Source organism: Aulonocara stuartgranti (assembly GCF_965226115.1).
Source record: "Aulonocara stuartgranti genome assembly, chromosome: 1".
Classification (NCBI taxonomy): domain Eukaryota; kingdom Metazoa; phylum Chordata; class Actinopteri; order Cichliformes; family Cichlidae; genus Aulonocara; species Aulonocara stuartgranti.
Window position 1 is genome coordinate 4,305,001 of NC_138939.1, and position 11,121 is coordinate 4,316,121.

The window sequence follows — 11,121 nt, forward strand, 5'->3', positions numbered from 1 at the left end:
ATTCTTAATCAAAGATATGATCAAAGTTTAAAACTAATTAATATGATGAATGAGAAATGGAAACTGTAAACTGTGTGTGCATGTGTGCAATTTGATATCACATCAAAGCAGTCCACCGTGTCCATTTCATACTTTGCCTCTTCACAGTGTGAAAGGGACATGCAGAAGTTGCGGCACCAGGAGCGCTATTGATCATGTGCTTTGTCACATGAGTTGAGGTGTGGAAAAGCGTGTGGGTCCTTTTTAGCAGATGTTTCAGGTGAAACCTCCTCTGTTTTCTGTTCCACTCTTTTTATTAGACAAAGGTTGCAGTATTATACAAAGAACTTCAGAATCTTCACATTCTGATTCCCTCCCCGACAATTAAACAACAAATAACTGGCAGCCAGCTGCCCAACAAAACATAAAGAAAAATGCAATACACAACCAAACATAAAACCAACAAACACACACATAGTCGTGGGTCTTTCAAAGAAATCCAGGAAGGGTACCACAGTTTATAAAATTTGTTTTTTGACCCACAAAGTGTATAACATATCTTTTGCCCATTGCACATTCCAGGGGGGGAGGAAGGTTTTGTCTGGCCAGCAGTAATGAAAAGTTTTGTGCTCTGAGTCTGGAGTTGGGCAACTTCAGATTTTGGGACCACACCAAACATAGCACAGAGTTGCTCTGGTTTAATTTAATGCCACAGGACTTCAGACATGGAAAAGAGAGTTCCAAAAGTTGGTCAACGAAGGACAGGACCAGTACATATAAAACAATGTACCAGGCGCACCCCCACACCTTCTACAGGTTGGGTCCATCTCTGGGTGTATACGCACCAGCATTAGCCATGGACCAATGCCCCTGATGAACTATGTTAAACTGAATGAGTGTGTGTCGAGCACACATTGGTAAATGGACTGGTTCTTATATAGCGCTTTTCCACTCTTCTGAGCACTCAAAGCGCTTTACACAACTTGTGCATTCACCCATTCACACCCACTCGCACAAGCACAACTGACATTCACACACATTCATACTCCGATGAATGCATCGGAGAGCAATTTCGGGTTAGTATCTTGCCCAAGGATATTTGGCATGCAGACTAGGGGAAGCCGGGAATCGAACCACCAACCTTCCGATCAGTAGATGACCTGCTCTACCACCTGAGCTACAGCCACCCATATTGTGAACTTGGCCGAGGATAGAGTTCCACATTCATCCGTGATATGAAAGTTAGGGTCTTGTTCCCATTTAGATTTGATGGCAGCAACTGAAGAACACTGTAAGTTGAAAATTAAACTGTACAAGGCTGATATTATGCCCCTAGAGATTGGATTGATCATTAAAAAAAATCATCTACCGGATTGTCTGGAGGTTTTGGGGAGAATTGTGCTGACATAGTCTGAACATAGTGTCTGACCTGTGAAAAACAAAAAGAATTGAGCAGCAGCAATGCCAAATTTGGTAGATAATTGAAAAAACTTGCAAATTGTCCTTCTATGTCTAACTCTGCAAAAGATTTTAGACCCTTTCTATGCCACATGTGAAAAACACTATCTGTCACTGAAGGAACTAATAGGTGGTTTGCTGCAATTGGGCTTTGAAGTGAGAAAGCCCGGAGATCAAGACTCTTCCGAAACTGAGAACAGATTCTAAGAGACTGTTGGACTATTTTATTATTACTAAGGCAATGCCAGAGAGAGAGTGATGAGCCCAACGTTGCAGACCCTTGGGGCTTAGTTTTCCAAGCCACTAAATTGAACCCAGTCATATTCCAAGAGCACTGATCTAAAGGGAAGCTGCCACTCAGATGCTCAGCTTTGTTCAGAGTAGGGAGGGTAGACATTCAGACTGTATACTGGGGTGGCTGTAGCTCAGGTGGCAGAGCAGGTCAGCCACTAATCAGAAGGTCGGTGGTTCGATCCCAGGCTGCCTCCTGGCTGCGTGCCAAATATCCTTGGGCAAAATACTAACCCCATGTTTGCCTACTGGTGGTGGTCAGAGGGCCCGGTGGCGCCAGTGTCCGGCAGCCTCGCCTCTGTCAGTGCGCCCCAGGGCAGCTGTGGCTACAATGTAGCTTGCTATCGCCAGTGTGTGAATGACTGAATGTAGTGTAAAGCGCTTTGGGGTCCTTAGGGACTGAGTAAAGCGCTATACAAATGCAGGCCATTTACCATATATACGCAGTTATGAGCCGGCACGTCCCCATTGTCTGGTGTCCTTCACAGTGCTCAGTGTCTTTCTATGTAACCATGGCGCTTTTGGTTTACCATGTGTACACACCATTATTTTCCTTTCCCTTTATCAAAGGAGTAAACCTGAACACTGCACTCCACGACAAAAATATCCAGTTTGTTGCCTTTGGTTGAGCATTTTTTATTTTCTTTAGTTTTTTGTTGTGTGCTTCAAATTTCTCAAGGCTAGAAGTTGTGCTGGATCACTTTGGTATTTCTTCGTGTGTCAATGCAGTGCTGCAAAAACATTTGATGGGATTTTCTCTTTAGGCTGTACTACCTCCCCTCACAGCAGGAGAGCTACAACTTATTTATATGCTGCTGTGATCTATCAGTTATTTAATTTATATGATCGACATAACAACCTTTTGTAGGCTGAGACGGCCAAGAGAAACAGTATCTAAACTTGTGAGAGACCCTCAATTTCTTTAATTAATCATCTAAAAACTAAAACTAAAGTTGTACTGTTGCTGTAGTTTTTTTGCAGCTTGGAAGGCAGTTTGACACTGAATTTTATTAGTTATATTAGCTAATATTAGACACACAGAAAGTCTGCTGTAATGCATTGTCATGTGAAATCTCTGTTGCTTATATATATATCATCTTAATAAATGTGGGATTGTGTCAGCTGGATCACTATTCTAGTAATTAATTTCTCTTCCATACTTACATAGATGTGTCAGTTCCTTTGAAAGGTGCAGAAATAGTTTTGTAAAGTTTTTACCTGTAAAACTCTCTTTGGTGGATTTGAACCCAAAACATATTTTTGTTTCGAACTCTACTTGTTCCTAAAACGAACCAAACTGAAAAGTAAATGTAACAATGAAAGGAAAAAATATACCAGGTGAGACACAAACTCCTGTTAACAATCATGTTATTGAGTAACTCTCATATTTCCTACACACCGTACAAGTATTTAAAAAAAAAAACCTTGAAATGGAAATATGCATTATACATGTATTTTCAAGAGTGCTCTATCAGAAAGAAAGAATAAAGACAATTTTTGTTATAATTAAATGGTTTAAATGTCTCTAAGATGCGACGTGAGTGCCTTTGTGTGCGCACAGAGTTTTGTTTGTAAATATACAGAGTTTTATGTCTCAAGTTTATTTATTTTTTGGAATAATTTGCTACTCGAAAATAAATCAAATATAGACTTGGATGGCCACAGCAGATACATTTGGTTCAGGCCGAAGGTTGCTTTTTAGGAGGAGACGCTCATATTAACTGTAAAGTAAATTCTTCAAAAATGTTATGGTTCAAGTTTTCTTCAGAGCTTCAGGGACTCAGCAGCTTGCAGTCATTGATTCAACTTTACATTTTAAATCATATCAAAGAGTGCTTGAACATAAAATAAGGCCATCTGTTGGAAAGCTGAAGAAGCAGATCTTCCAACAAGGATAACGATCTTTTTGCACACTGGGAATGGTTTAAAAAGAAAACATGGAAAGTCTGAACAAAGGAATATTTTTTAGCACAAAGCTAAATTGATGCACACAATTTTCTCCAAGTACTGAATTAATCTTTTAATCACTCACTGATCAAAGTATGCACAGCCTTACTGTTAGTGTGAAAACACCCAAACAGAACATTCCCAGATCATCTGCTCTTTTAAGTGTTCCTTTCAAGTGGCATAATGGCATATTTGCAATATGAATATCTAACGAAAAAGCACAAGGCACATTAATCTTGAATATATCAATCATGGTAACAGATCTCACAAGTATCACAGGCTTGCTTGCAGAGATTATCTCTGTCCTTACTAGACGATTAATCTGTTTCTGCTGTGTGACGACAATCCAACAAAAAGCTCTTTTTTTGAAGAGAATGCTCACAGCATGAAGATAAATAAAACTGAAAGGATCTCCAGCTGTATTATCACAGAAGTTTCTTTAGTGCATTTATTTCAAAGTCTTGAACTTCAGTGGCGTTTTCCAAAGCAAGAGACTGCCGAGTCTTGCTGGGCTGTCTCTCACACTCACACTGTGATTTGTAAAGGCAATTTGACTTTGCTCACCAACTTGTTCCCACTCAGTGACTGAAGGCACATAGCAGTGACAGAATATTTATTTGTGATTTGTTCTGTTTTAAAAGAGAAAAAAACTGACATGTTTTGTTTAATATCCCATTATGTGCTGGCAGACTAGTATTTCAAGTATTTTTGCGATGGTATGAACAAATGTCTGCATGTTTTATAATAAAACTCAGACTTTTATTTACACCATGCACAGACTGAAGAATGATTGTTCGTAAAGCTATAAATGTGTAGATGGGTCTCGTAGAGTCTTGTTTGTTAAGAATCTGTTTTATTGCATTTACTTCAGCAGGAATCACTTCAAAATCAGTAAAATACAAAAATGTATGTTTTGTATCCTCTCTGTTAAGATATTTTAAAGTGTTAGCAGGATACGACAGACTTGCATGAAATAAAACAAAGCTTTTAAACACGTAGTACTTTTTTTTTTTTTACAGAATTCTAAAAGAATGAATAATAAATATAATATACTGTTTATACCATGGCTTTGGCTCAGTGCTTGATGGTCATTATTAACTAAGTCGTTATCCATCTGACCAATGAGTAAAGAGTAAATTGGATTTCTCATTGTCTTTGTAGCAGCAGAGATTTCAGATTTTACATTTTAGTTAACTAAAATGTTTTTATTTACATTTAATTTTAGTTTTAGTCGACTATAATACCTATGGTACACAGTTTGGACACAATGATTGCTGTGAATTTTTTATTTTAATTTGAAAAATACTCTGTCGACCCATACTTAGACCATTTTTTTCAGACATTAACGTCTGAAACCATGTTTGAACATGTATATCTCAAACCTGATAGTCCATGTATGACTCAAATCCATTCTCCTCACCCTCTAAACTGAGAGTCTATATTACCTGCAAGATTTGAGTTACTGTGCACAAAAAGACACCACCGCAATAACTCCTAAACCAACTATTCATCATAAGTGTTTATTGATATTTGTATTTTCAGATTCATTTTCTGTCAGAGTCCACTTCACATTTTACAAAAACAACACAAAAAACAAACACAGAGAAAAAAAACAACACACAATTCATCAATTTCAAACACAGAGTTTGGGATCTTCGTGCCGTGAATGGTTTAAAAGCAGTGTGAAGTCTTTGTAAATTCAGGTCACATTTAACCCAGACTTCCACTAGGACGTTTTGGGAGTCTTTATCATTTTACCTGTGTCCTTGGTATGTGTTTAATGTCCAAGAGTGTTGCAGTCATTACCATTTCAGTGTTTGTTTGTTTTTTGTTCTCACAGGGCTCATAGTGACACTTCAAGTCAAAGAGAAATATTGTCAAGTAATTACCTGCTGCTGCTTACATGCTCACACACAAACGCAGACTTTGATTACAGCCACTATCTGCCTTGTTTTACCTGAGCTGTGCTTGCTGGTTAACAAATACTTTATCTCCACCTCACTCCCCCCAGCCAGGCCGCCTTGTTATAGTCAAACATTTTTCTTCTTCCAAGCCTCTGTGTGCATCAGTCTCTGACAGACATGCATGGCGTAGCTGTAAAATTAATTGCACTCTCCTTAAAACAAACTGCGAGTCACACAAAATGCAAATCGAAACAATTTAAAAATGAAAGCCTCAAAGTTTACATTTAAAATAGCATGAAAGTGCATCTTCTGATATGAGAGGCTAAGGCAATTTCCTTTTTTCATTTTTCATTTGTTTTTAAATGCAAAAGGATATTTTTAAAGGTTATCTCACATTCAGAAATACGGTGCCCATTGTATTCAGACGTATGATTAGCCACTATAATACAATACAATAACTGGTTCTGTTTTGGTCCCAATTTCAATTTGGTAAAATACCCGGTTTTGTCAATCTTAGGAGCAAACAAACGTCTGATTCTTTTTTCTTTGTTTTATATATCAAAACCATATTACACAAATCATTCCGGTAGACAGCTTGTCAGTGTCAGCTACCCTTGTCAGCTGGCTGATTACTTTATTTGTGCCTAATAATGTTCTCTTTTGGGCAAGCTGAAATAACAATTCAAACTGGGATTTGAGTCTCAGTTGACTTTGTTGGTATATTTTATTGATTTTCATGTTTGACTAGGATTCCTTGCTGAGGTCTGATGACCGCCAGATAATCAGCTGGCCAAAGGAGGAGATAGAAACCACTGACATCACCACATATCTGGACTGAAAGACAGCACAGAAGCACTAATCATGGCAACACAGGAACAAGCTCTAAGCACAAGATCGATAGAGGCTGGAGTGATAGATGTGGCTATACCAACTGATGGCAACATCGGGAAGCAGGACATTGAGACGCTCAAGAAATACCAAGGGCTGAGAGAGGAGCTTGAGAAGGTGTGGAGGATGAAGGTAACAGTGGACCCTGTGGCAGTTGGAGCACTTGGGGCAATAACATGCCAAACAGGGCGAGGGGCTCCAGCCAATCCCAAGAACAACAGCTGAGATGTCTGTCCAGAAGAGTGCAGTCTGTCACGATCCTGGGTCTTATGTTTATTTTGATGTTTATAGTATATGGTTAAGCTCATTAGGTTTTCTAGTTCATTTGTTATTAGATTCCCCTTGTGTCTTCCAATCCCTGTTAAGTCTCCCTTGCCCTTCATGTGTTTCATGTCTGTTATGTTGTCAAGTTCATGTAGTCATGTCTGCGTTTCATTAGGTTTCCTATTTTATTTTCTAAGAGGTTCTGTGTTTTGTTGTACTCTTTCCCTGTGGCGTTATGTCCACGTTGTGTCTACTGTGCCTTTCTGTCCCATGTGCCTATGTTCTGTCTCCCCAGTTGCTGTTAAGTTTACATGTTTAGAGTTCAGTCAGTGTTTCCTGTTTTACTTTGAAGGTCCGTGTCTCATGTCAGCGTTTCTAGTTTTGCTTCCATTGTCTCGTCCAGCCTGATTACTCCCAGCTGTGCTCTCCTTCTGTGTCTCATTCCCTCGTTATCCCTCAGTGTATATAAGCCCTGTGTTTCTCTTTGTCAGTGTTGTAGTCGCCCTCATGGCTGTGTTTCCCCTGTGTGTTAGTTATCCATGTCCCAGTTTAGTTTAGTTATAGTTTTCGTGCCATTCTGCAATAAAGCAGCTTTTTGAGTTTAATTCCTGTGTGGTGAGTTTTGCGTTTGGGTCCTTCTCCTGCCTGCACACAGCCAAAACATGACACAGTCCTAGGAACAGCAGATACTGCGCAGGACCCTCAAGCTCCCAGGCCTCTGGTAGAGGACCTGAGCTTTTTTTTTTGGTTTGGTAATTGACAATCTGACGATTGAGATTTGTGATTACTGTTATGAAAAAAAGCATTGACGCTTTCAGGAAAGGTGTAATTGATAACAATTTGCATTCTGAGTTAGTCAAGGTTAGCAAAAGGTAGTGATTTAAATGTTGATAAAACTCGTGCTTCAAATGTTCAGTGGTTTCAGTTTTTGATTAAGACCATCACCACCATCATCATCAAAAACACAATTTAGTCTCTGCAAGAAGATATTGTGAAAAACAAATGAAATACATTGTAACATTTCTAACACATTTATAATAAACAGTTTGCAACAAATATGCTAATTCAAACCCATTATGTTGATAAAAATCATAATTTGTAATCTTTTGTTTGTTGCTAAACATATTTTCTTATTCATATTAATGCACATGGATGTGCTTTAATTCATTAAGCAGCATTGATGGGATTCTATTTTAAATGGCAGCACTAAATCTATTATTTTCTTTACAAATTTAATTCACAATATATTTTTCTCTTTCCATCACACGACTATTCTATTCATGGCTACACTGCCTGTCACATAATAAGTTTCTCGAGTCTTGCAACCCCATCTGCAATCTTTGATTATTGAATATTAAGTTATCTTTCCTTCTGTTTGTCTGTTCTGAACTGCTTTTCTTTGTCAGGGTCCTGGGACTGGGCGACCCAGGATCCCTGAGCAGTTATGTATTATATTATTACTATTATTATTGTTGTGTATTTTGGTGTTGCTCCCCCTTCCCTGTGCTTGTGTATATGTGTGTGTGTGTGGGTGGCTGAGCACTTGTTTATAGGCGGCGTCAGGCCTGGAGGGTGTGGCCCTGCAAGGGGACCGGCCACACCCGAAGCCACACACCTGCTGCTGATCAGGCCTCGTCGGGGGAGCTACTTAAGAGAGTCTTGGAGCTCCCACCGACGCGGGATCATTCCTTGAGACTCCACGTTAGTCGGCCCATTGAATTGAGTTAATGTGTGTAAGTGTATGCCCGCGGTTATTTGTGTCCTGACGGCTGCGTCTATTGTTTCCCGCAGGAGGAGCGTGGAAGGCACGAAGAGCAGCGAGCACCGGGGGGTGCTGACACGGGAGCGGAGAGCACAGAGACACGAACTATTCACGCAGAGACACGACACGGGAGTCTGGGAGAACACGGGGATTTATTGTTGTTTTTGTTCCACTCTGTAAATAAACACACTGTTTATACATAGAGCACCGCGCCTGGGTCCTCCTTTCCCCACTCCTTCCACGGTGTGCCATGCCATACCGTGACATTCTTGATGTGCTGTATTAAAAATCGAAATTGAAGCTGTTTCTGTGCTGCTGGTGATACACTAGTTTGGACTTCATTATGCATGGTTGGAGGTGGTTTACAATACTAAAGAGAGAGAGAGAGGGAAAAAAAGGAAAAACAGATTTATATTTAAGATGTATAATAATAATAAAAATTTATCAGTTTGTACTTTTAACACAATCATATTTTTGACTGATGAGCTAATTATTGCACCGTTATTCAAACATTTGCTATTGTCACATTATGATTACTAGCTGAATTTGTTTATATGATGGGATGCTTCCCATCTTGGCAATCATTACTCACTGCCAACACCAGCTTCTTTGAATTGTAAATTAAAACAGACAAATACTAGATGGGGACATAATGAAAAATGTGAACAGAAACAGAAAAGGCACGAGTGAGAAGAGTGCTGAAAAGGTCTGAAGAGAGGCAGTGGAAAGTGACAAGTGGAGGTACAGGTGATGGAGATGGAAAAGGGAAAAAAAGGAGAAGGCAGATTCAGTAAGAGTGATGGCACTGTGAGGGGAGGCGGGGTTACTAGCCAATAGGAGGAGGGGATGAGGCTAGAGCAAACTACTCTGCAGCTGGAAAAACAGTAATAAGCCGTTCTTCACCTCACAGCAGTGCTTTTGTGTAACTGCTGGTCGCCTTTATTAGTGCTCTGAGTAATAATTGAGATGAATGAGTCATCTCAAAGCCTAAGATTTCATGTGTTCTTGTCACGGTTCTAGGTCAGTTTCTACCCAGTATTTTGAGTTTATTATGTTTTGGTTTAATTTTGCATCAGAGATTGTTTTCTTGTTCTCTTGTTGTGTTAATGATGATGATGATGTTTATTATTAGAGTTTCATGTTTCTGTTTATTTGTGTTTAGGATTTGTTCTTCGGTTGTGTCTGCTTAGTATAGGTCTAGTTCCATGTGTCATTTTCTGTCTGTCTCTCAGTGTCGAGTCTGCGTCTTAGTGTGATGGTTTCTTGTTCCTGGTTTCTTGTTCCTGTTTTATTGTGAAGGTCTGCGTCTCATGTGAGTGTGTTCAGTTTTACCTGTTGTCTCGTCTCGTTAATGACTCCCAGCTGTGTCCCCCACCTGTGTGTAATCTCCCTGTGTTTCTCTTAAGTCGTGTCTTCTGTGTTTGTAGCTGCTGGTCCGTCTGTGTAGCCACCATGTTTCATTCGTGTGTTCCCTGCTGTCATCATCAAGTACCATCGTCTTCCTTCCTTTATGTTCAGGTTTGTGTTCTTGTTCATGCTCAGTAGTTTAGTTGTCCCAGTATAGTTTAGTTCTCCATTTTGCCGTTTGCCTCTCTATATTTCGTGTTCAATAAATCACCTTCACACCTTCACAACTGCCTGCGTTTGGATCCTCCTCTACCTTTTCCACACGGCTCTTCTCACTCGCCGTGGCAGTTCTCATATCTACCCAAATATGAAGAAAGTGTCTCAAACCTCTATTTATAAGATTATGAATATGAAATCATGTGTTTTGATTTTGTATTGCTAAAGACTTACTACTTATTTAATAATAATGGATTGCATTTATATGGCGCTTTACAATTCCACTATTCATTCACTCTCACATTCACACACTGGTGGAGGCTACAGTTGTAGCCACAGCTGCCCTGGGGCAGACTGACAGAAGCGAGGCTGCCATATCACACCATCGGCCCCTCTGGCCATTACCAGTAGGTGGTAGGTGAAGTGTCTTGCCCAAGGACACAACGACCGAGACTGTCCAAGCCGGGGCTCGAACCGGCAACCTTCGGGTTACAAGACGGACTGCCAACTCTTTGAGCCACCATTGCCACGATCGCCCTATTTCAGCCTTAGTCACATTTAAATACATGCTCATTGGCAGTGGTGTTAAAGACCACAATTTCATTTATTACGTGCTACTTGATAACTCCATTAAATCAGGTTTGCCAGTAGTCTAGAACTTTCTTGCTGTCTGTCTATTCATCATGATAGAAATTTCTTGTTCTCTCCTTCTCTTTACCACACATTTTCTCATTTTTACTCTTTTGCAGCTTCAAAAATGTATTTGCACAAGTGTCTTACAATTAACAAGCATGTAAATGTGTTCTGCAAGTATTTTCATGCTTTTTAAAAATAAAATGTTTAATTAAACCAACAGCTAATTAAACACTAAATTTCCATCGTAACAATCTGCTGTTACAGGCCAGGCTGAGTGTGAAAACAATGTCTAGATTTCCTCTAAATGATGTTCCTTGCACACTGAGCTGACAACAGTAATCATTTTATGAAGAATGCAAGGAAATCCCCCCAGCTATTTCATCTGAAATGGTTGGGTCCCCCAGTTATTTAATCCTGCTGTCCCATATT

The 11,121-nt window shown here is 39.7% G+C and overlaps 1 long non-coding RNA gene across 1 annotated transcript; it reads left to right on the forward strand.

Annotated features, from left to right (window-relative positions):
- The first annotated feature begins 8,262 nt into the window (after positions 1 to 8,262).
- On the forward strand, positions 8,263 to 8,697 carry LOC309715819. Its single transcript, XR_014279306.1, has 2 exons — positions 8,263 to 8,432; positions 8,523 to 8,697. It is a non-coding gene; the product is annotated as an uncharacterized lncRNA (long non-coding RNA).
- Positions 8,698 to 11,121: the final 2,424 nt, after the last annotated feature.